The sequence below is a fragment of the Phyllobates terribilis genome, unplaced genomic scaffold (genome assembly GCF_046119375.1).
Source record: "Phyllobates terribilis strain yellow unplaced genomic scaffold, ASM4611937v1 Scaffold_40__1_contigs__length_11209783, whole genome shotgun sequence".
Classification (NCBI taxonomy): Eukaryota; Metazoa; Chordata; class Amphibia; order Anura; family Dendrobatidae; genus Phyllobates; species Phyllobates terribilis.
In genome coordinates this window covers 8,195,276-8,222,858 of record NW_027362800.1, presented here as the reverse complement: position 1 = coordinate 8,222,858, position 27,583 = coordinate 8,195,276, and the positions used below count along the sequence as shown (strand labels likewise).

General features: G+C 45.1%; 21 non-coding genes across 21 annotated transcripts; all 21 read left to right on the top strand.

Annotated features, from left to right (window-relative positions):
• The first annotated feature begins 568 nt into the window (after positions 1 to 568).
• Positions 569 to 759, top strand: LOC141189535 (U2 spliceosomal RNA). Its single transcript, XR_012263590.1, has one exon. It is a non-coding gene; the product is annotated as a U2 spliceosomal RNA (small nuclear RNA).
• A 1,117-nt stretch (positions 760 to 1,876) lies between these two features.
• Positions 1,877 to 2,067, top strand: LOC141189534 (U2 spliceosomal RNA). Its single transcript, XR_012263589.1, has one exon. It is a non-coding gene; the product is annotated as a U2 spliceosomal RNA (small nuclear RNA).
• A 1,121-nt stretch (positions 2,068 to 3,188) lies between these two features.
• On the top strand, positions 3,189 to 3,379 carry LOC141189532 (U2 spliceosomal RNA). The gene has a single exon (XR_012263587.1). It is a non-coding gene; the product is annotated as a U2 spliceosomal RNA (small nuclear RNA).
• A 1,120-nt stretch (positions 3,380 to 4,499) lies between these two features.
• LOC141191217 (U2 spliceosomal RNA) lies at positions 4,500 to 4,690 on the top strand. Its single transcript, XR_012265216.1, has one exon. It is a non-coding gene; the product is annotated as a U2 spliceosomal RNA (small nuclear RNA).
• Positions 4,691 to 5,810: 1,120 nt separating this feature from the next.
• Positions 5,811 to 6,001, top strand: LOC141189531 (U2 spliceosomal RNA). The gene has a single exon (XR_012263586.1). It is a non-coding gene; the product is annotated as a U2 spliceosomal RNA (small nuclear RNA).
• A 1,113-nt stretch (positions 6,002 to 7,114) lies between these two features.
• Positions 7,115 to 7,305, top strand: LOC141184249 (U2 spliceosomal RNA). The gene has a single exon (XR_012259023.1). It is a non-coding gene; the product is annotated as a U2 spliceosomal RNA (small nuclear RNA).
• A 1,123-nt stretch (positions 7,306 to 8,428) lies between these two features.
• LOC141191377 (U2 spliceosomal RNA) lies at positions 8,429 to 8,619 on the top strand. The gene has a single exon (XR_012265374.1). It is a non-coding gene; the product is annotated as a U2 spliceosomal RNA (small nuclear RNA).
• A 1,121-nt stretch (positions 8,620 to 9,740) lies between these two features.
• LOC141184577 (U2 spliceosomal RNA) lies at positions 9,741 to 9,931 on the top strand. Its single transcript, XR_012259319.1, has one exon. It is a non-coding gene; the product is annotated as a U2 spliceosomal RNA (small nuclear RNA).
• Positions 9,932 to 11,047: 1,116 nt separating this feature from the next.
• LOC141184155 (U2 spliceosomal RNA) lies at positions 11,048 to 11,238 on the top strand. Its single transcript, XR_012258937.1, has one exon. It is a non-coding gene; the product is annotated as a U2 spliceosomal RNA (small nuclear RNA).
• A 1,121-nt stretch (positions 11,239 to 12,359) lies between these two features.
• LOC141189530 (U2 spliceosomal RNA) lies at positions 12,360 to 12,550 on the top strand. The gene has a single exon (XR_012263585.1). It is a non-coding gene; the product is annotated as a U2 spliceosomal RNA (small nuclear RNA).
• A 1,122-nt stretch (positions 12,551 to 13,672) lies between these two features.
• LOC141189529 (U2 spliceosomal RNA) lies at positions 13,673 to 13,863 on the top strand. The gene has a single exon (XR_012263584.1). It is a non-coding gene; the product is annotated as a U2 spliceosomal RNA (small nuclear RNA).
• Positions 13,864 to 14,986: 1,123 nt separating this feature from the next.
• On the top strand, positions 14,987 to 15,177 carry LOC141189528 (U2 spliceosomal RNA). Its single transcript, XR_012263583.1, has one exon. It is a non-coding gene; the product is annotated as a U2 spliceosomal RNA (small nuclear RNA).
• Positions 15,178 to 16,297: 1,120 nt separating this feature from the next.
• Positions 16,298 to 16,488, top strand: LOC141189526 (U2 spliceosomal RNA). Its single transcript, XR_012263581.1, has one exon. It is a non-coding gene; the product is annotated as a U2 spliceosomal RNA (small nuclear RNA).
• Positions 16,489 to 17,611: 1,123 nt separating this feature from the next.
• Positions 17,612 to 17,802, top strand: LOC141190679 (U2 spliceosomal RNA). The gene has a single exon (XR_012264697.1). It is a non-coding gene; the product is annotated as a U2 spliceosomal RNA (small nuclear RNA).
• A 1,114-nt stretch (positions 17,803 to 18,916) lies between these two features.
• Positions 18,917 to 19,107, top strand: LOC141189525 (U2 spliceosomal RNA). Its single transcript, XR_012263580.1, has one exon. It is a non-coding gene; the product is annotated as a U2 spliceosomal RNA (small nuclear RNA).
• Positions 19,108 to 20,225: 1,118 nt separating this feature from the next.
• On the top strand, positions 20,226 to 20,416 carry LOC141189524 (U2 spliceosomal RNA). Its single transcript, XR_012263579.1, has one exon. It is a non-coding gene; the product is annotated as a U2 spliceosomal RNA (small nuclear RNA).
• Positions 20,417 to 21,543: 1,127 nt separating this feature from the next.
• Positions 21,544 to 21,734, top strand: LOC141189523 (U2 spliceosomal RNA). The gene has a single exon (XR_012263578.1). It is a non-coding gene; the product is annotated as a U2 spliceosomal RNA (small nuclear RNA).
• Positions 21,735 to 22,855: 1,121 nt separating this feature from the next.
• Positions 22,856 to 23,046, top strand: LOC141185329 (U2 spliceosomal RNA). The gene has a single exon (XR_012260002.1). It is a non-coding gene; the product is annotated as a U2 spliceosomal RNA (small nuclear RNA).
• A 1,117-nt stretch (positions 23,047 to 24,163) lies between these two features.
• On the top strand, positions 24,164 to 24,354 carry LOC141189522 (U2 spliceosomal RNA). The gene has a single exon (XR_012263577.1). It is a non-coding gene; the product is annotated as a U2 spliceosomal RNA (small nuclear RNA).
• A 1,124-nt stretch (positions 24,355 to 25,478) lies between these two features.
• Positions 25,479 to 25,669, top strand: LOC141191165 (U2 spliceosomal RNA). Its single transcript, XR_012265165.1, has one exon. It is a non-coding gene; the product is annotated as a U2 spliceosomal RNA (small nuclear RNA).
• A 1,118-nt stretch (positions 25,670 to 26,787) lies between these two features.
• LOC141184177 (U2 spliceosomal RNA) lies at positions 26,788 to 26,978 on the top strand. Its single transcript, XR_012258957.1, has one exon. It is a non-coding gene; the product is annotated as a U2 spliceosomal RNA (small nuclear RNA).
• Positions 26,979 to 27,583: the final 605 nt, after the last annotated feature.

The window sequence follows — 27,583 nt, the reverse complement described above, 5'->3', positions numbered from 1 at the left end:
AGAAACCAACCCAAAAAGTTTGGTTGATTAGTCTGTGGCATTCTTTTAAACTGTTGCTTATGGCGGTCTCTGTGAGCTTCTCAGTGACATTCAGCCATCCAGGTATCCCGCCTGCAGTAGGCGGAATGTGGCAATGGAACGCTGGCTGCGCGTGTCATAATAGGCTCTGAGCCTTTATATACCTGCGCACAGCAGCAGCCACCTTCAGTCTGCTGCTGGACAGCCAGCAGCAGCAGCAGCAGGAGAGGTAATTAATCAGCAACCCTCCTGCTAAGGGTAGACAGCTGCTCGTTCCACCCCCCCCCCCCGCCTTAATTGGTTCTCCTCCCTTCCAACGGTGTTGAGGCGGGTGGGAACAGCCGGGGGTTGAGGGTACTGTGCTAAAAGAGGTGGAGTTATGCAGATCTAAAACGCGTGGATTGCAGCAGCAGCAAGCCGAAAAGTGCAGGCATGTGAGGGATCTAGAGGTTGACAGCATGTCTTCTTAACGGGAGTCCAGGTGGCCATCTCCACAAATGGACTTTTCAGAATCCTTGGGTGGCACCGTAGTCGGAAACCAATTCTGGTTATCGCTTCTCGGCCTTTTGGCTAAGATCAAGTGTAGTATCTGTTCTTATCAGTTTAATATCTGATACGTCCCCTATCTGGGGACCATATATTAAATGGATTTTTAGAACAGGGAGATGGAAAAAGAGCTTGCTCTGTCCACTCCACGCATTGACCTGGTATTGCAGTATCTCCAGGACCGGTGCACCCCTTCTTTAATGCAGTTTCTAAAATCAGAAAGAATTGAATTCAATGCTTTTTGTTCATTTTGCTTGTTTGTCGGATTTTGGGATGGACTCTTTGGCTTTGCTTTTCTTCTCCTCATTGGATTTTTCATGTTAAAAGTTGCAGAAGCCAGATGACAAGCTCATTTTGGTTCAACTTCAGCAACTGTGCATTGCATTGCCATGTAATGTAATGTAATGCAATGCTATCTATCTAGCTCTCCCTCTATACTTCCTTTTGGATAAACAGACATATTAGGCAAGCATTTTGGAGCTTTCACCAAAATAACTACAGGTGGTGAGATAAGCTGCACAATATAATTGACCTTTCAGTATATTGTTGCACACACACCATCTATTTAGCAAATGCCCTTGTTATCAACAGCAGCCTTTTAAACTCACCTGAGCTAACAGGTATGTGAGCTGGTTACTCTGCTGCGCTTAAAATTTCTTTTTTGGTTTGCTACAATGCCTTTTCTGAAACGTTGTCTCCCTCTGCTGGAACACTGACTTCTTTCATTTAATGCCTGCAGACTATAAAAGAGAAACCAACCCAAAAAGTTTGGTTGATTAGTCTGTGGCATTCTTTTAAACTGTTGCTTATGGCGGTCTCTGTGAGCTTCTCAGTGACATTCAGCCATCCAGGTATCCCGCCTGCAGTAGACGGAATGTGGCAATGGAACGCTGGCTGCGCGTGTCATAATAGGCTCTGAGCCTTTATATACCTGCGCACAGCAGCAGCCACCTTCAGTCTGCTGCTGGACAGCCAGCAGCAGCAGCAGGAGAGGTAATTAATCAGCAACCCTCCTGCTAAGGGTAGACAGCTGCTCGTTCCACCCCCCCCCCGCCTTAATTGGTTCTCCTCCCTTCCAACGGTGTTGAGGCGGGTGGGAACAGCCGGGGGTTGAGGGTACTGTGCTAAAAGAGGTGGAGTTATGCAGATCTAAAACGCGTGGATTGCAGCAGCAGCAAGCCGAAAAGTGCAGGCATGTGAGGGATCTAGAGGTTGACAGCATGTCTTCTTAACGGGAGTCCAGGTGGCCATCTCCACAAATGGACTTTTCAGAATCCTTGGGTGGCACCGTAGTCGGAAACCAATTCTGGTTATCGCTTCTCGGCCTTTTGGCTAAGATCAAGTGTAGTATCTGTTCTTATCAGTTTAATATCTGATACGTCCCCTATCTGGGGACCATATATTAAATGGATTTTTAGAACAGGGAGATGGAAAAAGAGCTTGCTCTGTCCACTCCACGCATTGACCTGGTATTGCAGTATCTCCAGGACCGGTGCACCCCTTCTTTAATGCAGTTTCTAAAATCAGAAAGAATTGAATTCAATGCTTTTTGTTCATTTTGCTTGTTTGTCGGATTTTGGGATGGACTCTTTGGCTTTGCTTTTCTTCTCCTCATTGGATTTTTCATGTTAAAAGTTGCAGAAGCCAGATGACAAGCTCATTTTGGTTCAACTTCAGCAACTGTGCATTGCATTGCCATGTAATGTAATGTAATGCAATGCTATCTATCTAGCTCTCCCTCTATACTTCCTTTTGGATAAACAGACATATTAGGCAAGCATTTTGGAGCTTTCACCTAAATAACTACAGGTGGTGAGATAAGCTGCACAATATAATTGACCTTTCAGTATATTGTTGCACACACACCATCTATTTAGCAAATGCCCTTGTTATCAACAGCAGCCTTTTAAACTCACCTGAGCTAACAGGTATGTGAGCTGGTTACTCTGCTGCACTTAAAATTTCTTTTTTGGTTTGCTACAATGCCTTTTCTGAAACGTTGTCTCCCTCTGCTGGAACACTGACTTCTTTCATTTAATGCCTGCAGACTATAAAAGAGAAACCAACCCAAAAAGTTTGGTTGATTAGTCTGTGGCATTCTTTTAAACTGTTGCTTATGGCGGTCTCTGTGAGCTTCTCAGTGACATTCAGCCATCCAGGTATCCCGCCTGCAGTAGACGGAATGTGGCAATGGAACGCTGGCTGCGCGTGTCATAATAGGCTCTGAGCCTTTATATACCTGCGCACAGCAGCAGCCACCTTCAGTCTGCTGCTGGACAGCCAGCAGCAGCAGCAGCAGGAGAGGTAATTAATCAGCAACCCTCCTGCTAAGGGTAGACAGCTGCTCGTTCCACCCCCCCCCCCGCCTTAATTGGTTCTCCTCCCTTCCAACGGTGTTGAGGCGGGTGGGAACAGCCGGGGGTTGAGGGTACTGTGCTAAAAGAGGTGGAGTTATGCAGATCTAAAACGCGTGGATTGCAGCAGCAGCAAGCCGAAAAGTGCAGGCATGTGAGGGATCTAGAGGTTGACAGCATGTCTTCTTAACGGGAGTCCAGGTGGCCATCTCCACAAATGGACTTTTCAGAATCCTTGGGTGGCACCGTAGTCGGAAACCAATTCTGGTTATCGCTTCTCGGCCTTTTGGCTAAGATCAAGTGTAGTATCTGTTCTTATCAGTTTAATATCTGATACGTCCCCTATCTGGGGACCATATATTAAATGGATTTTTAGAACAGGGAGATGGAAAAAGAGCTTGCTCTGTCCACTCCACGCATTGACCTGGTATTGCAGTATCTCCAGGACCGGTGCACCCCTTCTTTAATGCAGTTTCTAAAATCAGAAAGAATTGAATTCAATGCTTTTTGTTCATTTTGCTTGTTTGTCGGATTTTGGGATGGACTCTTTGGCTTTGCTTTTCTTCTCCTCATTGGATTTTTCATGTTAAAAGTTGCAGAAGCCAGATGACAAGCTCATTTTGGTTCAACTTCAGCAACTGTGCATTGCATTGCCATGTAATGTAATGTAATGCAATGCTATCTATCTAGCTCTCCCTCTATACTTCCTTTTGGATAAACAGACATATTAGGCAAGCATTTTGGAGCTTTCACCTAAATAACTACAGGTGGTGAGATAAGCTGCACAATATAATTGACCTTTCAGTATATTGTTGCACACACACCATCTATTTAGCAAATGCCCTTGTTATCAACAGCAGCCTTTTAAACTCACCTGAGCTAACAGGTATGTGAGCTGGTTACTCTGCTGCGCTTAAAATTTCTTTTTTGGTTTGCTACAATGCCTTTTCTGAAACGTTGTCTCCCTCTGCTGGAACACTGACTTCTTTCATTTAATGCCTGCAGACTATAAAAGAGAAACCAACCCAAAAAGTTTGGTTGATTAGTCTGTGGCATTCTTTTAAACTGTTGCTTATGGCGGTCTCTGTGAGCTTCTCAGTGACATTCAGCCATCCAGGTATCCCGCCTGCAGTAGACGGAATGTGGCAATGGAACGCTGGCTGCGCGTGTCATAATAGGCTCTGAGCCTTTATATACCTGCGCACAGCAGCAGCCACCTTCAGTCTGCTGCTGGACAGCCAGCAGCAGCAGCAGCAGGAGAGGTAATTAATCAGCAACCCTCCTGCTAAGGGTAGACAGCTGCTCGTTCCACCCCCCCCCCGCCTTAATTGGTTCTCCTCCCTTCCAACGGTGTTGAGGCGGGTGGGAACAGCCGGGGGTTGAGGGTACTGTGCTAAAAGAGGTGGAGTTATGCAGATCTAAAACGCGTGGATTGCAGCAGCAGCAAGCCGAAAAGTGCAGGCATGTGAGGGATCTAGAGGTTGACAGCATGTCTTCTTAACGAGAGTCCAGGTGGCCATCTCCACAAATGGACTTTTCAGAATCCTTGGGTGGCACCGTAGTCGGAAACCAATTCTGGTTATCGCTTCTCGGCCTTTTGGCTAAGATCAAGTGTAGTATCTGTTCTTATCAGTTTAATATCTGATACGTCCCCTATCTGGGGACCATATATTAAATGGATTTTTAGAACAGGGAGATGGAAAAAGAGCTTGCTCTGTCCACTCCACGCATTGACCTGGTATTGCAGTATCTCCAGGTCCGGTGCACCCCTCCTTTAATGCAGTTTCTAAAATCAGAAAGAATTGAATTCAATGCTTTTTGTTCATTTTGCTTGTTTGTCGGATTTTGGGATGGACTCTTTGGCTTTGCTTTTCTTCTCCTCATTGGATTTTTCATGTTAAAAGTTGCAGAAGCCAGATGACAAGCTCATTTTGGTTCAACTTCAGCAACTGTGCATTGCATTGCCATGTAATGTAATGTAATGCAATGCTATCTATCTAGCTCTCCCTCTATACTTCCTTTTGGATAAACAGACATATTAGGCAAGCATTTTGGAGCTTTCACCTAAATAACTACAGGTGGTGAGATAAGCTGCACAATATAATTGACCTTTCAGTATATTGTTGCACACACACCATCTATTTAGCAAATGCCCTTGTTATCAACAGCAGCCTTTTAAACTCACCTGAGCTAACAGGTATGTGAGCTGGTTACTCTGCTGCGCTTAAAATTTCTTTTTTGGTTTGCTACAATGCCTTTTCTGAAACGTTGTCTCCCTCTGCTGGAACACTGACTTCTTTCATTTAATGCCTGCAGACTATAAAAGAGAAACCAACCCAAAAAGTTTGGTTGATTAGTCTGTGGCATTCTTTTAAACTGTTGCTTATGGCGGTCTCTGTGAGCTTCTCAGTGACATTCAGCCATCCAGGTATCCCGCCTGCAGTAGACGGAATGTGGCAATGGAACGCTGGCTGCGCGTGTCATAATAGGCTCTGAGCCTTTATATACCTGCGCACAGCAGCAGCCACCTTCAGTCTGCTGCTGGACAGCCAGCAGCAGCAGCAGCAGGAGAGGTAATTAATCAACAACCCTCCTGCTAAGGGTAGACAGCTGCTCGTTCCACCCCCCCCCCGCCTTAATTGGTTCTCCTCCCTTCCAACGGTGTTGAGGCGGGTGGGAACAGCCGGGGGTTGAGGGTACTGTGCTAAAAGAGGTGGAGTTATGCAGATCTAAAACGCGTGGATTGCAGCAGCAGCAAGCCGAAAAGTGCAAGCATGTGAGGGATCTAGAGGTTGACAGCATGTCTTCTTAACGGGAGTCCAGGTGGCCATCTCCACAAATGGACTTTTCAGAATCCTTGGGTGGCACCGTAGTCGGAAACCAATTCTGGTTATCGCTTCTCGGCCTTTTGGCTAAGATCAAGTGTAGTATCTGTTCTTATCAGTTTAATATCTGATACGTCCCCTATCTGGGGACCATATATTAAATGGATTTTTAGAACAGGGAGATGGAAAAAGAGCTTGCTCTGTCCACTCCACGCATTGACCTGGTATTGCAGTATCTCCAGGACCGGTGCACCCCTTCTTTAATGCAGTTTCTAAAATCAGAAAGAATTGAATTCAATGCTTTTTGTTCATTTTGCTTGTTTGTCGGATTTTGGGATGGACTCTTTGGCTTTGCTTTTCTTCTCCTCATTGGATTTTTCATGTTAAAAGTTGCAGAAGCCAGATGACAAGCTCATTTTGGTTCAACTTCAGCAACTGTGCATTGCATTGCCATGTAATGTAATGTAATGCAATGCTATCTATCTAGCTCTCCCTCTATACTTCCTTTTGGATAAACAGACATATTAGGCAAGCATTTTGGAGCTTTCACCTAAATAACTACAGGTGGTGAGATAAGCTGCACAATATAATTGACCTTTCAGTATATTGTTGCACACACACCATCTATTTAGCAAATGCCCTTGTTATCAACAGCAGCCTTTTAAACTCACCTGAGCTAACAGGTATGTGAGCTGGTTACTCTGCTGCGCTTAAAATTTCTTTTTTGGTTTGCTACAATGCCTTTTCTGAAACGTTGTCTCCCTCTGCTGGAACACTGACTTCTTTCATTTAATGCCTGCAGACTATAAAAGAGAAACCAACCCAAAAAGTTTGGTTGATTAGTCTGTGGCATTCTTTTAAACTGTTGCTTATGGCGGTCTCTGTGAGCTTCTCAGTGACATTCAGCCATCCAGGTATCCCGCCTGCAGTAGACGGAATGTGGCAATGGAACGCTGGCTGCGCGTGTCATAATAGGCTCTGAGCCTTTATATACCTGCGCACAGCAGCAGCCACCTTCAGTCTGCTGCTGGACAGCCAGCAGCAGCAGGAGAGGTAATTAATCAGCAACCCTCCTGCTAAGGGTAGACAGCTGCTCGTTCCACCCCCCCCCGCCTTAATTGGTTCTCCTCCCTTCCAACGGTGTTGAGGCGGGTGGGAACAGCCGGGGGTTGAGGGTACTGTGCTAAAAGAGGTGGAGTTATGCAGATCTAAAACGCGTGGATTGCAGCAGCAGCAAGCCGAAAAGTGCAGGCATGTGAGGGATCTAGAGGTTGACAGCATGTCTTCTTAACGGGAGTCCAGGTGGCCATCTCCACAAATGGACTTTTCAGAATCCTTGGGTGGCACCGTAGTCGGAAACCAATTCTGGTTATCGCTTCTCGGCCTTTTGGCTAAGATCAAGTGTAGTATCTGTTCTTATCAGTTTAATATCTGATACGTCCCCTATCTGGGGACCATATATTAAATGGATTTTTAGAACAGGGAGATGGAAAAAGAGCTTGCTCTGTCCACTCCACGCATTGACCTGGTATTGCAGTATCTCCAGGACTGGTGCACCCCTTCTTTAATGCAGTTTCTAAAATCAGAAAGAATTGAATTCAATGCTTTTTGTTCATTTTGCTTTTTTGTCGGATTTTGGGATGGACTCTTTGGCTTTGCTTTTCTTCTCCTCATTGGATTTTTCATGTTAAAAGTTGCAGAAGCCAGATGACAAGCTCATTTTGGTTCAACTTCAGCAACTGTGCATTGCATTGCCATGTAATGTAATGTAATGCAATGCTATCTATCTAGCTCTCCCTCTATACTTCCTTTTGGATAAACAAACATATTAGGCAAGCATTTTGGAGCTTTCACCTAAATAACTACAGGTGGTGAGATAAGCTGCACAATATAATTGACCTTTCAGTATATTGTTGCACACACACCATCTATTTAGCAAATGCCCTTGTTATCAACAGCAGCCTTTTAAACTCACCTGAGCTAACAGGTATGTGAGCTGGTTACTCTGCTGCGCTTAAAATTTCTTTTTTGGTTTGCTACAATGCCTTTTCTGAAACGTTGTCTCCCTCTGCTGGAACACTGACTTCTTTCATTTAATGCCTGCAGACTATAAAAGAGAAACCAACCCAAAAAGTTTGGTTGATTAGTCTGTGGCATTCTTTTAAACTGTTGCTTATGGCGGTCTCTGTGAGCTTCTCAGTGACATTCAGCCATCCAGGTATCCCGCCTGCAGTAGACGGAATGTGGCAATGGAACGCTGGCTGCGCGTGTCATAATAGGCTCTGAGCCTTTATATACCTGCGCACAGCAGCAGCCACCTTCAGTCTGCTGCTGGACAGCCAGCAGCAGCAGCAGCAGGAGAGGTAATTAATCAGCAACCCTCCTGCTAAGGGTAGACAGCTGCTCGTTCCACCCCCCCCCCCCCGCCTTAATTGGTTCTCCTCCCTTCCAACGGTGTTGAGGCGGGTGGGAACAGCCGGGGGTTGAGGGTACTGTGCTAAAAGAGGTGGAGTTATGCAGATCTAAAACGCGTGGATTGCAGCAGCAGCAAGCCGAAAAGTGCAGGCATGTGAGGGATCTAGAGGTTGACAGCATGTCTTCTTAACGAGAGTCCAGGTGGCCATCTCCACAAATGGACTTTTCAGAATCCTTGGGTGGCACCGTAGTCGGAAACCAATTCTGGTTATCGCTTCTCGGCCTTTTGGCTAAGATCAAGTGTAGTATCTGTTCTTATCAGTTTAATATCTGATACGTCCCCTATCTGGGGACCATATATTAAATGGATTTTTAGAACAGGGAGATGGAAAAAGAGCTTGCTCTGTCCACTCCACGCATTGACCTGGTATTGCAGTATCTCCAGGACCGGTGCACCCCTCCTTTAATGCAGTTTCTAAAATCAGAAAGAATTGAATTCAATGCTTTTTGTTCATTTTGCTTGTTTGTCGGATTTTGGGATGGACTCTTTGGCTTTGCTTTTCTTCTCCTCATTGGATTTTTCATGTTAAAAGTTGCAGAAGCCAGATGACAAGCTCATTTTGGTTCAACTTCAGCAACTGTGCATTGCATTGCCATGTAATGTAATGTAATGCAATGCTATCTATCTAGCTCTCCCTCTATACTTCCTTTTGGATAAACAGACATATTAGGCAAGCATTTTGGAGCTTTCACCTAAATAACTACAGGTGGTGAGATAAGCTGCACAATATAATTGACCTTTCAGTATATTGTTGCACACACACCATCTATTTAGCAAATGCCCTTGTTATCAACAGCAGCCTTTTAAACTCACCTGAGCTAACAGGTATGTGAGCTGGTTACTCTGCTGCGCTTAAAATTTCTTTTTTGGTTTGCTACAATGCCTTTTCTGAAACGTTGTCTCCCTCTGCTGGAACACTGACTTCTTTCATTTAATGCCTGCAGACTATAAAAGAGAAACCAACCCAAAAAATTGGGTTGATTAGTCTGTGGCATTCTTTTAAACTGTTGCTTATGGCGGTCTCTGTGAGCTTCTCAGTGACATTCAGCCATCCAGGTATCCCGCCTGCAGTAGACGGAATGTGGCAATGGAACGCTGGCTGCGCGTGTCATAATAGGCTCTGAGCCTTTATATACCTGCGCACAGCAGCAGCCACCTTCAGTCTGCTGCTGGACAGCCAGCAGCAGCAGCAGCAGGAGAGGTAATTAATCAGCAACCCTCCTGCTAAGGGTAGACAGCTGCTCGTTCCACCCCCCCCCCCGCCTTAATTGGTTCTCCTCCCTTCCAACGGTGTTGAGGCGGGTGGGAACAGCCGGGGGTTGAGGGTACTGTGCTAAAAGAGGTGGAGTTATGCAGATCTAAAACGCGTGGATTGCAGCAGCAGCAAGCCGAAAAGTGCAGGCATGTGAGGGATCTAGAGGTTGACAGCATGTCTTCTTAACGGGAGTCCAGGTGGCCATCTCCACAAATGGACTTTTCAGAATCCTTGGGTTGCACCGTAGTCGGAAAAAAATTCTGGTTATCGCTTCTCGGCCTTTTGGCTAAGATCAAGTGTAGTATCTGTTCTTATCAGTTTAATATCTGATACGTCCCCTATCTGGGGACCATATATTAAATGGATTTTTAGAACAGGGAGATGGAAAAAGAGCTTGCTCTGTCCACTCCACGCATTGACCTGGTATTGCAGTATCTCTAGGACCGGTGCACCCCTTCTTTAATGCAGTTTCTAAAATCAGAAAGAATTGAATTCAATGCTTTTTGTTCATTTTGCTTGTTTGTCGGATTTTGGGATGGACTCTTTGGCTTTGCTTTTCTTCTCCTCATTGGATTTTTCATGTTAAAAGTTGCAGAAGCCAGATGACAAGCTCATTTTGGTTCAACTTCAGCAACTGTGCATTGCATTGCCATGTAATGTAATGTAATGCAATGCTATCTATCTAGCTCTCCCTCTATACTTCCTTTTGGATAAACAGACATATTAGGCAAGCATTTTGGAGCTTTCACCTAAATAACTACAGGTGGTGAGATAAGCTGCACAATATAATTGACCTTTCAGTATATTGTTGCACACACACCATCTATTTAGCAAATGCCCTTGTTATCAACAGCAGCCTTTTAAACTCACCTGAGCTAACAGGTATGTGAGCTGGTTACTCTGCTGCGCTTAAAATTTCTTTTTTGGTTTGCTACAATGCCTTTTCTGAAACGTTGTCTCCCTCTGCTGGAACACTGACTTCTTTCATTTAATGCCTGCAGACTATAAAAGAGAAACCAACCCAAAAAGTTTGGTTGATTAGTCTGTTGCATTCTTTTAAACTGTTGCTTATGGCGGTCTCTGTGAGCTTCTCAGTGACATTCAGCCATCCAGGTATCCCGCCTGCAGTAGACGGAATGTGGCAATGGAACGCTGGCTGCGCGTGTCATAATAGGCTCTGAGCCTTTATATACCTGCGCACAGCAGCAGCCACCTTCAGTCTGCTGCTGGACAGCCAGCAGCAGCAGCAGGAGAGGTAATTAATCAGCAACCCTCCTGCTAAGGGTAGACAGCTGCTCGTTCCACCCCCCCCCGCCTTAATTGGTTCTCCTCCCTTCCAACGGTGTTGAGGCGGGTGGGAACAGCCGGGGGTTGAGGGTACTGTGCTAAAAGAGGTGGAGTTATGCAGATCTAAAACGCGTGGATTGCAGCAGCAGCAAGCCGAAAAGTGCAGGCATGTGAGGGATCTAGAGGTTGACAGCATGTCTTCTTAACGGGAGTCCAGGTGGCCATCTCCACAAATGGACTTTTCAGAATCCTTGGGTGGCACCGTAGTCGGAAACCAATTCTGGTTATCGCTTCTCGGCCTTTTGGCTAAGATCAAGTGTAGTATCTGTTCTTATCAGTTTAATATCTGATACGTCCCCTATCTGGGGACCATATATTAAATGGATTTTTAGAACAGGGAGATGGAAAAAGAGCTTGCTCTGTCCACTCCACGCATTGACCTGGTATTGCAGTATCTCCAGGACCGGTGCACACCTTCTTTAATGCAGTTTCTAAAATCAGAAAGAATTGAATTCAATGCTTTTTGTTCATTTTGCTTGTTTGTCGGATTTTGGGATGGACTCTTTGGCTTTGCTTTTCTTCTCCTCATTGGATTTTTCATGTTAAAAGTTGCAGAAGCCAGATGACAAGCTCATTTTGGTTCAACTTCAGCAACTGTGCATTGCATTGCCATGTAATGTAATGTAATGCAATGCTATCTATCTAGCTCTCCCTCTATACTTCCTTTTGGATAAACAGACATATTAGGCAAGCATTTTGGAGCTTTCACCTAAATAACTACAGGTGGTGAGATAAGCTGCACAATATAATTGACCTTTCAGTATATTGTTGCACACACACCATCTATTTAGCAAATGCCCTTGTTATCAACAGCAGCCTTTTAAACTCACCTGAGCTAACAGGTATGTGAGCTGGTTACTCTGCTGCGCTTAAAATTTCTTTTTTGGTTTGCTACAATGCCTTTTCTGAAACGTTGTCTCCCTCTGCTGGAACACTGACTTCTTTCATTTAATGCCTGCAGACTATAAAAGAGAAACCAACCCAAAAAGTTTGGTTGATTAGTCTGTGGCATTCTTTTAAACTGTTGCTTATGGCGGTCTCTGTGAGCTTCTCAGTGACATTCAGCCATCCAGGTATCCCGCCTGCAGTAGACGGAATGTGGCAATGGAACGCTGGCTGCGCGTGTCATAATAGGCTCTGAGCCTTTATATACCTGCGCACAGCAGCAGCCACCTTCAGTCTGCTGCTGGACAGCCAGCAGCAGCAGCAGCAGGAGAGGTAATTAATCAGCAACCCTCCTGCTAAGGGTAGACAGCTGCTCGTTCCACCCCCCCCCCCGCCTTAATTGGTTCTCCTCCCTTCCAACGGTGTTGAGGCGGGTGGGAACAGCCGGGGGTTGAGGGTACTGTGCTAAAAGAGGTGGAGTTATGCAGATCTAAAACGCGTGGATTGCAGCAGCAGCAAGCCGAAAAGTGCAGGCATGTGAGGGATCTAGAGGTTGACAGCATGTCTTCTTAACGGGAGTCCAGGTGGCCATCTCCACAAATGGACTTTTCAGAATCCTTGGGTGGCACCGTAGTCGGAAACCAATTCTGGTTATCGCTTCTCGGCCTTTTGGCTAAGATCAAGTGTAGTATCTGTTCTTATCAGTTTAATATCTGATACGTCCCCTATCTGGGGACCATATATTAAATGGATTTTTAGAACAGGGAGATGGAAAAAGAGCTTGCTCTGTCCACTCCACGCATTGACCTGGTATTGCAGTATCTCCAGGACCGGTGCACCCCTTCTTTAATGCAGTTTCTAAAATCAGAAAGAATTGAATTCAATGCTTTTTGTTCATTTTGCTTGTTTGTCGGATTTTGGGATGGACTCTTTGGCTTTGCTTTTCTTCTCCTCATTGGATTTTTCATGTTAAAAGTTGCAGAAGCCAGATGACAAGCTCATTTTGGTTCAACTTCAGCAACTGTGCATTGCATTGCCATGTAATGTAATGTAATGCAATGCTATCTATCTAGCTCTCCCTCTATACTTCCTTTTGGATAAACAGACATATTAGGCAAGCATTTTGGAGCTTTCACCTAAATAACTACAGGTGGTGAGATAAGCTGCACAATATAATTGACCTTTCAGTATATTGTTGCACACACACCATCTATTTAGCAAATGCCCTTGTTATCAACAGCAGCCTTTTAAACTCACCTGAGCTAACAGGTATGTGAGCTGGTTACTCTGCTGCGCTTAAAATTTCTTTTTTGGTTTGCTACAATGCCTTTTCTGAAACGTTGTCTCCCTCTGCTGGAACACTGACTTCTTTCATTTAATGCCTGCAGAGTATAAAAGAGAAACCAACCCAAAAAGTTTGGTTGATTAGTCTGTGGCATTCTTTTAAACTGTTGCTTATGGCGGTCTCTGTGAGCTTCTCAGTGACATTCAGCCATCCAGGTATCCCGCCTGCAGTAGACGGAATGTGGCAATGGAACGCTGGCTGCGCGTGTCATAATAGGCTCTGAGCCTTTATATACCTGCGCACAGCAGCAGCCACCTTCAGTCTGCTGCTGGACAGCCAGCAGCAGCAGCAGCAGGAGAGGTAATTAATCAGCAACCCTCCTGCTAAGGGTAGACAGCTGCTCATTCCACCCCCCCCCCCCGCCTTAATTGGTTCTCCTCCCTTCCAACGGTGTTGAGGCGGGTGGGAACAGCCGGGGGTTGAGGGTACTGTGCTAAAAGAGGTGGAGTTATGCAGATCTAAAACGCGTGGATTGCAGCAGCAGCAAGCCGAAAAGTGCAGGCATGTGAGGGATCTAGAGGTTGACAGCATGTCTTTTTAACGGGAGTCCAGGTGGCCATCTCCACAAATGGACTTTTCAGAATCCTTGGGTGGCACCGTAGTCGGAAACCAATTCTGGTTATCGCTTCTCGGCCTTTTGGCTAAGATCAAGTGTAGTATCTGTTCTTATCAGTTTAATATCTGATACGTCCCCTATCTGGGGACCATATATTAAATGGATTTTTAGAACAGGGAGATGGAAAAAGAGCTTGCTCTGTCCACTCCACGCATTGACCTGGTATTGCAGTATCTCCAGGACCGGTGCACCCCTTCTTTAATGCAGTTTCTAAAATCAGAAAGAATTGAATTCAATGCTTTTTGTTCATTTTGCTTGTTTGTCGGATTTTGGGATGGACTCTTTGGCTTTGCTTTTCTTCTCCTCATTGGATTTTTCATGTTAAAAGTTGCAGAAGCCAGATGACAAGCTCATTTTGGTTCAACTTCAGCAACTGTGCATTGCATTGCCATGTAATGTAATGTAATGCAATGCTATCTATCTAGCTCTCCCTCTATACTTCCTTTTGGATAAACAGACATATTAGGCAAGCATTTTGGAGCTTTCACCTAAATAACTACAGGTGGTGAGATAAGCTGCACAATATAATTGACCTTTCAGTATATTGTTGCACACACACCATCTATTTAGCAAATGCCCTTGTTATCAACAGCAGCCTTTTAAACTCACCTGAGCTAACAGGTATGTGAGCTGGTTACTCTGCTGCGCTTAAAATTTCTTTTTTGGTTTGCTACAATGCCTTTTCTGAAACGTTGTCTCCCTCTGCTGGAACACTGACTTCTTTCATTTAATGCCTGCAGACTATAAAAGAGAAACCAACCCAAAAAGTTTGGTTGATTAGTCTGTGGCATTCTTTTAAACTGTTGCTTATGGCGGTCTCTGTGAGCTTCTCAGTGACATTCAGCCATCCAGGTATCCCGCCTGCAGTAGACGGAATGTGGCAATGGAACGCTGGCTGCGCGTGTCATAATAGGCTCTGAGCCTTTATATACCTGCGCACAGCAGCAGCCACCTTCAGTCTGCTGCTGGACAGCCAGCAGCAGCAGCAGCAGGAGAGGTAATTAATCAGCAACCCTCCTGCTAAGGGTAGACAGCTGCTCGTTCCACCCCCCCCCCCCCGCCTTAATTGGTTCTCCTCCCTTCCAACGGTGTTGAGGCGGGTGGGAACAGCCGGGGGTTGAGGGTACTGTGCTAAAAGAGGTGGAGTTATGCAGATCTAAAACGCGTGGATTGCAGCAGCAGCAAGCCGAAAAGTGCAGGCATGTGAGGGATCTAGAGGTTGACAGCATGTCTTCTTAACGGGAGTCCAGGTGGCCATCTCCACAAATGGACTTTTCAGAATCCTTGGGTGGCACCGTAGTCGGAAACCAATTCTGGTTATCGCTTCTCGGCCTTTTGGCTAAGATCAAGTGTAGTATCTGTTCTTATCAGTTTAATATCTGATACGTCCCCTATCTGGGGACCATATATTAAATGGATTTTTAGAACAGGGAGATGGAAAAAGAGCTTGCTCTGTCCACTCCACGCATTGACCTGGTATTGCAGTATCTCCAGGACCGGTGCACCCCTTCTTTAATGCAGTTTCTAAAATCAGAAAGAATTGAATTCAATGCTTTTTGTTCATTTTGCTTGTTTGTCGGATTTTGGGATGGACTCTTTGGCTTTGCTTTTCTTCTCCTCATTGGATTTTTCATGTTAAAAGTTGCAGAAGCCAGATGACAAGCTCATTTTGGTTCAACTTCAGCAACTGTGCATTGCATTGCCATGTAATGTAATGTAATGCAATGCTATCTATCTAGCTCTCCCTCTATACTTCCTTTTGGATAAACAGACATATTAGGCAAGCATTTTGGAGCTTTCACCTAAATAACTACAGGTGGTGAGATAAGCTGCACAATATAATTGACCTTTCAGTATATTGTTGCACACACACCATCTATTTAGCAAATGCCCTTGTTATCAACAGCAGCCTTTTAAACTCACCTGAGCTAACAGGTATGTGAGCTGGTTACTCTGCTGCGCTTAAAATTTCTTTTTTGGTTTGCTACAATGCCTTTTCTGAAACGTTGTCTCCCTCTGCTGGAACACTGACTTCTTTCATTTAATGCCTGCAGACTATAAAAGAGAAACCAACCCAAAAAGTTTGGTTGATTAGTCTGTGGCATTCTTTTAAACTGTTGCTTATGGCGGTCTCTGTGAGCTTCTCAGTGACATTCAGCCATCCAGGTATCCCGCCTGCAGTAGACGGAATGTGGCAATGGAACGCTGGCTGCGCGTGTCATAATAGGCTCTGAGCCTTTATATACCTGCGCACAGCAGCAGCCACCTTCAGTCTGCTGCTGGACAGCCAGCAGCAGCAGCAGCAGGAGAGGTAATTAATCAGCAACCCTCCTGCTAAGGGTAGACAGCTGCTCGTTCCACCCCCCCCCTGCCTTAATTGGTTCTCCTCCCTTCCAACGGTGTTGAGGCGGGTGGGAACAGCCGGGGGTTGAGGGTACTGTGCTAAAAGAGGTGGAGTTATGCAGATCTAAAACGCGTGGATTGCAGCAGCAGCAAGCCGAAAAGTGCAGGCATGTGAGGGATCTAGAGGTTGACAGCATGTCTTCTTAACGGGAGTCCAGGTGGCCATCTCCACAAATGGACTTTTCAGAATCCTTGGGTGGCACCGTAGTCGGAAACCAATTCTGGTTATCGCTTCTCGGCCTTTTGGCTAAGATCAAGTGTAGTATCTGTTCTTATCAGTTTAATATCTGATACGTCCCCTATCTGGGGACCATATATTAAATGGATTTTTAGAACAGGGAGATGGAAAAAGAGCTTGCTCTGTCCACTCCACGCATTGACCTGGTATTGCAGTATCTCCAGGACCGGTGCACCCCTTCTTTAATGCAGTTTCTAAAATCAGAAAGAATTGAATTCAATGCTTTTTGTTCATTTTGCTTGTTTGTCGGATTTTGGGATGGACTCTTTGGCTTTGCTTTTCTTCTCCTCATTGGATTTTTCATGTTAAAAGTTGCAGAAGCCAGATGACAAGCTCATTTTGGTTCAACTTCAGCAACTGTGCATTGCATTGCCATGTAATGTAATGTAATGCAATGCTATCTATCTAGCTCTCCCTCTATACTTCCTTTTGGATAAACAGACATATTAGGCAAGCATTTTGGAGCTTTCACCTAAATAACTACAGGTGGTGAGATAAGCTGCACAATATAATTGACCTTTCAGTATATTGTTGCACACACACCATCTATTTAGCAAATGCCCTTGTTATCAACAGCAGCCTTTTAAACTCACCTGAGCTAACAGGTATGTGAGCTGGTTACTCTGCTGCGCTTAAAATTTCTTTTTTGGTTTGCTACAATGCCTTTTCTGAAACGTTGTCTCCCTCTGCTGGAACACTGACTTCTTTCATTTAATGCCTGCAGACTATAAAAGAGAAACCAACCCAAAAAGTTTGGTTGATTAGTCTGTGGCATTCTTTTAAACTGTTGCTTATGGCGGACTCTGTGAGCTTCTCAGTGACATTCAGCCATCCAGGTATCCCGCCTGCAGTAGACGGAATGTGGCAATGGAACGCTGGCTGCGCGTGTCATAATAGGCTCTGAGCCTTTATATACCTGCGCACAGCAGCAGCCACCTTCAGTCTGCTGCTGGACAGCCAGCAGCAGCAGCAGCAGGAGAGGTAATTAATCAGCAACCCTCCTGCTAAGGGTAGACAGCTGCTCGTTCCACCCCCCCCCCCCCGCCTTAATTGGTTCTCCTCCCTTCCAACGGTGTTGAGGCGGGTGGGAACAGCCGGGGGTTGAGGGTACTGTGCTAAAAGAGGTGGAGTTATGCAGATCTAAAACGCGTGGATTGCAGCAGCAGCAAGCCGAAAAGTGCAGGCATGTGAGGGATCTAGAGGTTGACAGCATGTCTTCTTAACGGGAGTCCAGGTGGCCATCTCCACAAATGGACTTTTCAGAATCCTTGGGTGGCACCGTAGTCGGAAACCAATTCTGGTTATCGCTTCTCGGCCTTTTGGCTAAGATCAAGTGTAGTATCTGTTCTTATCAGTTTAATATCTGATACGTCCCCTATATGGGGACCATATATTAAATGGATTTTTAGAACAGGGAGATGGAAAAAGAGCTTGCTCTGTCCACTCCACGCATTGACCTGGTATTGCAGTATCTCCAGGACCAGTGCACCCCTTCTTTAATGCAGTTTCTAAAATCAGAAAGAATTGAATTCAATGCTTTTTGTTCATTTTGCTTGTTTGTCGGATTTTGGGATGGACTCTTTGGCTTTGCTTTTCTTCTCCTCATTGGATTTTTCATGTTAAAAGTTGCAGAAGCCAGATGACAAGCTCATTTTGGTTCAACTTCAGCAACTGTGCATTGCATTGCCATGTAATGTAATGTAATGCAATGCTATCTATCTAGCTCTCCCTCTATACTTCCTTTTGGATAAACAGACATATTAGGCAAGCATTTTGGAGCTTTCACCTAAATAACTACAGGTGGTGAGATAAGCTGCACAATATAATTGACCTTTCAGTATATTGTTGCACACACACCATCTATTTAGCAAATGCCCTTGTTATCAACAGCAGCCTTTTAAACTCACCTGAGCTAACAGGTATGTGAGCTGGTTACTCTGCTGCGCTTAAAATTTCTTTTTTGGTTTGCTACAATGCCTTTTCTGAAACGTTGTCTCCCTCTGCTGGAACACTGACTTCTTTCATTTAATGCCTGCAGACTATAAAAGAGAAACCAACCCAAAAAGTTTGGTTGATTAGTCTGTGGCATTCTTTTAAACTGTTGCTTATGGCGGTCTCTGTGAGCTTCTCAGTGACATTCAGCCATCCAGGTATCCCGCCTGCAGTAGACGGAATGTGGCAATGGAACGCTGGCTGCGCGTGTCATAATAGGCTCTGAGCCTTTATATACCTGCGCACAGCAGCAGCCACCTTCAGTCTGCTGCTGGACAGCCAGCAGCAGCAGCAGCAGGAGAGGTAATTAATCAGCAACCCTCCTGCTAAGGGTAGCTCGTTCCACCCACCCCCCCGCCTTAATTGGTTCTCCTCCCTTCCAACGGTGTTGAGGCGGGTGGGAACAGCCGGGGGTTGAGGGTACTGTGCTAAAAGAGGTGGAGTTATGCAGATCTAAAACGCGTGGATTGCAGCAGCAGCAAGCCGAAAAGTGCAGGCATGTGAGGGATCTAGAGGTTGACAGCATGTCTTCTTAACGGGAGTCCAGGTGGCCATCTCCACAAATGGACTTTTCAGAATCCTTGGGTGGCACCGTAGTCGGAAACCAATTCTGGTTATCGCTTCTCGGCCTTTTGGCTAAGATCAAGTGTAGTATCTGTTCTTATCAGTTTAATATCTGATACGTCCCCTATCTGGGGACCATATATTAAATGGATTTTTAGAACAGGGAGATGGAAAAAGAGCTTGCTCTGTCCACTCCACGCATTGACCTGGTATTGCAGTATCTCCAGGACCGGTGCACCCCTTCTTTAATGCAGTTTCTAAAATCAGAAAGAATTGAATTCAATGCTTTTTGTTCATTTTGCTTGTTTGTCGGATTTTGGGATGGACTCTTTGGCTTTGCTTTTCTTCTCCTCATTGGATTTTTCATGTTAAAAGTTGCAGAAGCCAGATGACAAGCTCATTTTGGTTCAACTTCAGCAACTGTGCATTGCATTGCCATGTAATGTAATGTAATGCAATGCTATCTATCTAGCTCTCCCTCTATACTTCCTTTTGGATAAACAGACATATTAGGCAAGCATTTTGGAGCTTTCACCTAAATAACTACAGGTGGTGAGATAAGCTGCACAATATAATTGACCTTTCAGTATATTGTTGCACACACACCATCTATTTAGCAAATGCCCTTGTTATCAACAGCAGCCTTTTAAACTCACCTGAGCTAACAGGTATGTGAGCTGGTTACTCTGCTGCGCTTAAAATTTCTTTTTTGGTTTGCTACAATGCCTTTTCTGAAACGTTGTCTCCCTCTGCTGGAACACTGACTTCTTTCATTTAATGCCTGCAGACTATAAAAGAGAAACCAACCCAAAAAGTTTGGTTGATTAGTCTGTGGCATTCTTTTAAACTGTTGCTTATGGCGGTCTCTGTGAGCTTCTCAGTGACATTCAGCCATCCAGGTATCCCGCCTGCAGTAGACGGAATGTGGCAATGGAACGCTGGCTGCGCGTGTCATAATAGGCTCTGAGCCTTTATATACCTGCGCACAGCAGCAGCCACCTTCAGTCTGCTGCTGGACAGCCAGCAGCAGCAGCAGGAGAGGTAATTAATCAGCAACCCTCCTGCTAAGGGTAGACAGCTGCTCGTTCCACTCCCCCCCCCGCCTTAATTGGTTCTCCTCCCTTCCAACGGTGTTGAGGCGGGTGGGAACAGCCGGGGGTTGAGGGTACTGTGCTAAAAGAGGTGGAGTTATGCAGATCTAAAACGCGTGGATTGCAGCAGCAGCAAGCCGAAAAGTGCAGGCATGTGAGGGATCTAGAGGTTGACAGCATGTCTTCTTAACGGGAGTCCAGGTGGCCATCTCCACAAATGGACTTTTCAGAATCCTTGGGTGGCACCGTAGTCGGAAACCAATTCTGGTTATCGCTTCTCGGCCTTTTGGCTAAGATCAAGTGTAGTATCTGTTCTTATCAGTTTAATATCTGATACGTCCCCTATCTGGGGACCATATATTAAATGGATTTTTAGAACAGGGAGATGGAAAAAGAGCTTGCTCTGTCCACTCCACGCATTGACCTGGTATTGCAGTATCTCCAGGACCGGTGCACCCCTTCTTTAATGCAGTTTCTAAAATCAGAAAGAATTGAATTCAATGCTTTTTGTTCATTTTGCTTGTTTGTCGGATTTTGGGATGGACTCTTTGGCTTTGCTTTTCTTCTCCTCATTGGATTTTTCATGTTAAAAGTTGCAGAAGCCAGATGACAAGCTCATTTTGGTTCAACTTCAGCAACTGTGCATTGCATTGCCATGTAATGTAATGTAATGCAATGCTATCTATCTAGCTCTCCCTCTATACTTCCTTTTGGATAAACAGACATATTAGGCAAGCATTTTGGAGCTTTCACCTAAATAACTACAGGTGGTGAGATAAGCTGCACAATATAATTGACCTTTCAGTATATTGTTGCACACACACCATCTATTTAGCAAATGCCCTTGTTATCAACAGCAGCCTTTTAAACTCACCTGAGCTAACAGGTATGTGAGCTGGTTACTCTGCTGCGCTTAAAATTTCTTTTTTGGTTTGCTACAATGCCTTTTCTGAAACGTTGTCTCCCTCTGCTGGAACACTGACTTCTTTCATTTAATGCCTGCAGACTATAAAAGAGAAACCAACCCAAAAAGTTTGGTTGATTAGTCTGTGGCATTCTTTTAAACTGTTGCTTATGGCGGTCTCTGTGAGCTTCTCAGTGACATTCAGCCATCCAGGTATCCCGCCTGCAGTAGACGGAATGTGGCAATGGAACGCTGGCTGCGCGTGTCATAATAGGCTCTGAGCCTTTATATACCTGCGCACAGCAGCAGCCACCTTCAGTCTGCTGCTGGACAGCCAGCAGCAGCAGCAGCAGCAGGAGAGGTAATTAATCAGCAACCCTCCTGCTAAGGGTAGACAGCTGCTCGTTCCACCCCCCCCCCCCCCGCCTTAATTGGTTCTCCTCCCTTCCAACGGTGTAGAGGCGGGTGGGAACAGCCGGGGGTTGAGGGTACTGTGCTAAAAGAGGTGGAGTTATGCAGATCTAAAACGCGTGGATTGCAGCAGCAGCAAGCCGAAAAGTGCAGGCATGTGAGGGATCTAGAGGTTGACAGCATGTCTTCTTAACGGGAGTCCAGGTGGCCATCTCCACAAATGGACTTTTCAGAATCCTTGGGTGGCACCGTAGTCGGAAACCAATTCTGGTTATCGCTTCTCGGCCTTTTGGCTAAGATCAAGTGTAGTATCTGTTCTTATCAGTTTAATATCTGATACGTCCCCTATCTGGGGACCATATATTAAATGGATTTTTAGAACAGGGAGATGGAAAAAGAGCTTGCTCTGTCCACTCCACGCATTGACCTGGTATTGCAGTATCTCCAGGACCGGTGCACCCCTTCTTTAATGCAGTTTCTAAAATCAGAAAGAATTGAATTCAATGCTTTTTGTTCATTTTGCTTGTTTGTCGGATTTTGGGATGGACTCTTTGGCTTTGCTTTTCTTCTCCTCATTGGATTTTTCATGTTAAAAGTTGCAGAAGCCAGATGACAAGCTCATTTTGGTTCAACTTCAGCAACTGTGCATTGCATTGCCATGTAAAGTAATGTAATGCAGTGCTATCTATCTAGCTCTCCCTCTATACTTCCTTTTGGATAAACAGACATATTAGGCAAGCATTTTGGAGCTTTCACCTAAATAACTACAGGTGGTGAGATAAGCTGCACAATATAATTGACCTTTCAGTATATTGTTGCACACACACCATCTATTTAGCAAATGCCCTTGTTATCAACAGCAGCCTTTTAAACTCACCTGAGCTAACAGGTATGTGAGCTGGTTACTCTGCTGCGCTTAAAATTTCTTTTTTGGTTTGCTACAATGCCTTTTCTGAAACGTTGTCTCCCTCTGCTGGAACACTGACTTCTTTCATTTAATGCCTGCAGACTATAAAAGAGAAACCAACCCAAAAAGTTTGGTTGATTAGTCTGTGGCATTCTTTTAAACTGTTGCTTATGGCGGTCTCTGTGAGCTTCTCAGTGACATTCAGCCATCCAGGTATCCCGCCTGCAGTAGACGGAATGTGGCAATGGAACGCTGGCTGCGCGTGTCATAATAGGCTCTGAGCCTTTATATACCTGCGCACAGCAGCAGCCACCTTCAGTCTGCTGCTGGACAGCCAGCAGCAGCAGCAGCAGGAGAGGTAATTAATCAGCAACCCTCCTGCTAAGGGTAGACAGCTGCTCGTTCCACCCCCCCCCCCGCCTTAATTGGTTCTCCTCCCTTCCAACGGTGTTGAGGCGGGTGGAAACAGCCGGGGGTTGAGGGTACTGTGCTAAAAGAGGTGGAGTTATGCAGATCTAAAACGCGTGGATTGCAGCAGCAGCAAGCCGAAAAGTGCAGGCATGTGAGGGATCTAGAGGTTGACAGCATGTCTTCTTAACGGGAGTCCAGGTGGCCATCTCCACAAATGGACTTTTCAGAATCCTTGGGTGGCACCGTAGTCGGAAACCAATTCTGGTTATCGCTTCTCGGCCTTTTGGCTAAGATCAAGTGTAGTATCTGTTCTTATCAGTTTAATATCTGATACGTCCCCTATCTGGGGACCATATATTAAATGGATTTTTAGAACAGGGAGATGGAAAAAGAGCTTGCTCTGTCCACTCCACGCATTGACCTGGTATTGCAGTATTTCAAGGACCGGTGCACCCCTTCTTTAATGCAGTTTCTAAAATCAGAAAGAATTGAATTCAATGCTTTTTGTTCATTTTGCTTGTTTGTCGGATTTTGGGATGGACTCTTTGGCTTTGCTTTTCTTCTCCTCATTGGATTTTTCATGTTAAAAGTTGCAGAAGCCAGATGACAAGCTCATTTTGGTTCAACTTCAGCAACTGTGCATTGCATTGCCATGTAATGTAATGTAATGCAATGCTATCTATCTAGCTCTCCCTCTATACTTCCTTTTGGATAAACAGACATATTAGGCAAGCATTTTGGAGCTTTCACCTAAATAACTACAGGTGGTGAGATAAGCTGCACAATATAATTGACCTTTCAGTATATTGTTGCACACACACCATCTATTTAGCAAATGCCCTTGTTATCAACAGCAGCCTTTTAAACTCACCTGAGCTAACAGGTATGTGAGCTGGTTACTCTGCTGCGCTTAAAATTTCTTTTTTGGTTTGCTACAATGCCTTTTCTGAAACGTTGTCTCCCTCTGCTGGAACACTGAATTCTTTCATTTAATGCCTGCAGACTATAAAAGAGAAACCAACCCAAAAAGTTTGGTTGATTAGTCTGTGGCATTCTTTTAAACTGTTGCTTATGGCGGTCTCTGTGAGCTTCTCAGTGACATTCAGCCATCCAGGTATCCCGCCTGCAGTAGACGGAATGTGGCAATGGAATGCTGGCTGCGCGTGTCATAATAGGCTCTGAGCCTTTATATACCTGCGCACAGCAGCAGCCACCTTCAGTCTGCTGCTGGACAGCCAGCAGCAGCAGCAGGAGAGGTAATTAATCAGCAACCCTCCTGCTAAGGGTAGACAGCTGCTCGTTCCACCCCCCCCCCGCCTTAATTGGTTCTCCTCCCTTCCAACGGTGTTGAGGCGGGTGGGAACAGCCGGGGGTTGAGGGTACTGTGCTAAAAGAGGTGGAGTTATGCAGATCTAAAACGCGTGGATTGCAGCAGCAGCAAGCCGAAAAGTGCAGGCATGTGAGGGATCTAGAGGTTGACAGCATGTCTTCTTAACGGGAGTCCAGGTGGCCATCTCCACAAATGGACTTTTCAGAATCCTTGGGTGGCACCGTAGTCGGAAACCAATTCTGGTTATCGCTTCTCGGCCTTTTGGCTAAGATCAAGTGTAGTATCTGTTCTTATCAGTTTAATATCTGATACGTCCCCTATCTGGGGACCATATATTAAATGGATTTTTAGAACAGGGAGATGGAAAAAGAGCTTGCTCTGTCCACTCCACGCATTGACCTGGTATTGCAGTATCTCCAGGACCGGTGCACCCCTTCTTTAATGCAGTTTCTAAAATCAGAAAGAATTGAATTCAATGCTTTTTGTTCATTTTGCTTGTTTGTCGGATTTTGGGATGGACTCTTTGGCTTTGCTTTTCTTCTCCTCATTGGATTTTTCATGTTAAAAGTTGCAGAAGCCAGATGAAAATCTCATTTTGGTTCAACTTCAGCAACTGTGCATTGCATTGCCATGTAATGTAATGTAATGCAATGCTATCTATCTAGCTCTCCCTCTATACTTCCTTTTGGGTAAACAGACATATTAGGCAAGCATTTTGGAGCTTTCACCTAAATAACTACAGGTGGTGAGATAAGCTGCACAATATAATTGACCTTTCAGTATATTGTTGCACACACACCATCTATTTAGCAAATGCCCTTGTTATCAACAGCAGCCTTTTAAACTCACCTGAGCTAACAGGTATGTGAGCTGGTTACTCTGCTGCGCTTAAAATTTCTTTTTTGGTTTGCTACAATGCCTTTTCTGAAACGTTGTCTCCCTCTGCTGGAACACTGACTTCTTTCATTTAATGCCTGCAGACTATAAAAGAGAAACCAACCCAAAAAGTTTGGTTGATTAGTCTGTGGCATTCTTTTAAACTGTTGCTTATGGCGGTCTCTGTGAGCTTCTCAGTGACATTCAGCCATCCAGGTATCCCGCCTGCAGTAGACGGAATGTGGCAATGGAACGCTGGCTGCGCGTGTCATAATAGGCTCTGAGCCTTTATATACCTGCGCACAGCAGCAGCCACCTTCAGTCTGCTGCTGGACAGCCAGCAGCAGCAGCAGCAGGAGAGGTAATTAATCAGCAACCCTCCTGCTAAGGGTAGACAGCTGCTCGTTCCACCCCCCCCCCCCCCGCCTTAATTGGTTTTCCTCCCTTCCAACGGTGTTGAGGCGGGTGGGAACAGCCGGGGGTTGAGGGTACTGTGCTAAAAGAGGTGGAGTTATGCAGATCTAAAACGCGTGGATTGCAGCAGCAGCAAGCCGAAAAGTGCAGGCATGTGAGGGATCTAGAGGTTGACAGCATGTCTTCTTAACGGGAGTCCAGGTGGCCATCTCCACAAATGGACTTTTCAGAATCCTTGGGTGGCACCGTAGTCGGAAACCAATTCTGGTTATCGCTTCTCGGCCTTTTGGCTAAGATCAAGTGTAGTATCTGTTCTTATCAGTTTAATATCTGATACGTCCCCTATCTGGGGACCATATATTAAATGGATTTTTAGAACAGGGAGATGGAAAAAGAGCTTGCTCTGTCCACTCCACGCATTGACCTGGTATTGCAGTATTTCCAGGACCGGTGCACCCCTTCTTTAATGCAGTTTCTAAAATCAGAAAGAATTGAATTCAATGCTTTTTGTTCATTTTGCTTGTTTGTCGGATTTTGGGATGGACTCTTTGGCTTTGCTTTTCTTCTCCTCATTGGATTTTTCATGTTAAAAGTTGCAGAAGCCAGATGAAAAGCTCATTTTGGTTCAACTTCAGCAACTGTGCATTGCATTGCCATGTAATGTAATGTAATGCAATGCTATCTATCCAGCTCTCCCTCTATACTTCCTTTTGGGTAAACAGACATATTAGGCAAGCATTTTGGAGCTTTCACCTAAATAACTACAGGTGGTGAGATAAGCTGCACAATATAATTGACCTTTCAGTATATTGTTGCACACACACCATCTATTTAGCAAATGCCCTTGTTATCAACAGCAGCCTTTTAAACTCACCTGAGCTAACAGGTATGTGAGCTGGTTACTCTGCTGCGCTTAAAATTTCTTTTTTGGTTTGCTACAATGCCTTTTCTGAAACGTTGTCTCCCTCTGCTGGAACACTGACTTCTTTCATTTAATGCCTGCAGACTATAAAAGAGAAACCAACCCAAAAAGTTTGGTTGATTAGTCTGTGGCATTCTTTTAAACTGTTGCTTATGGCGGTCTCTGTGAGCTTCTCAGTGACATTCAGCCATCCAGGTATCCCGCCTGCAGTAGACGGAATGTGGCAATGGAACGCTGGCTGCGCGTGTCATAATAGGCTCTGAGCCTTTATATACCTGCGCACAGCAGCAGCCACCTTCAGTCTGCTGCTGGACAGCCAGCAGCAGCAGCAGGAGAGGTAATTAATCAGCAACCCTCCTGCTAAGGGTAGACAGCTGCTCGTTCCACCCCCCCCCCCGCCTTAATTGGTTCTCCTCCCTTCCAACGGTGTTGAGGCGGGTGGGAACAGCCGGGGGTTGAGGGTACTGTGCTAAAAGAGGTGGAGTTATGCAGATCTAAAACGCGTGGATTGCAGCAGCAGCAAGCCGAAAAGTGCAGGCATGTGAGGGATCTAGAGGTTGACAGCATGTCTTCTTAACGGGAGTCCAGGTTGCCATCTCCACAAATGGACTTTTCAGAATCCTTGGGTGGCACCGTAGTCGGAAACCAATTCTGGTTATCGCTTCTCAGCCTTTTGGCTAAGATCAAGTGTAGTATCTGTTCTTATCAGTTTAATATCTGATACGTCCCCTATCTGGGGACCATATATTAAATGGATTTTTAGAACAGGGAGATGGAAAAAGAGCTTGCTCTGTCCACTCCACGCATTGACCTGGTATTGCAGTATCTCCAGGACCGGTGCACCCCTTCTTTAATGCAGTTTCTAAAATCAGAAAGAATTGAATTCAATGCTTTTTGTTCATTTTGCTTGTTTGTCGGATTTTGGGATGGACTCTTTGGCTTTGCTTTTCTTCTCCTCATTGGATTTTTCATGTTAAAAGTTGCAGAAGCCAGATGACAAGCTCATTTTGGTTCAACTTCAGCAACTGTGCATTGCATTGCCATGTAATGTAATGTAATGCAATGCTATCTATCTAGCTCTCCCTCTATACTTCCTTTTGGATAAACAGACATATTAGGCAAGCATTTTGGAGCTTTCACCTAAATAACTACAGGTGGTGAGATAAGCTGCACAATATAATTGACCTTTCAGTATATTGTTGCACACACACCATCTATTTAGCAAATGCCCTTGTTATCAACAGCAGCCTTTTAAACTCACCTCAGCTAACAGGTATGTGAGCTGGTTACTCTGCTGCGCTTAAAATTTCTTTTTTGGTTTGCTACAATGCCTTTTCTGAAACGTTGTCTCCCTCTGCTGGAACACTGACTTCTTTCATTTAATGCCTGCAGACTATAAAAGAGAAACCAACCCAAAAAGTTTGGTTGATTAGTCTGTGGCATTCTTTTAAAC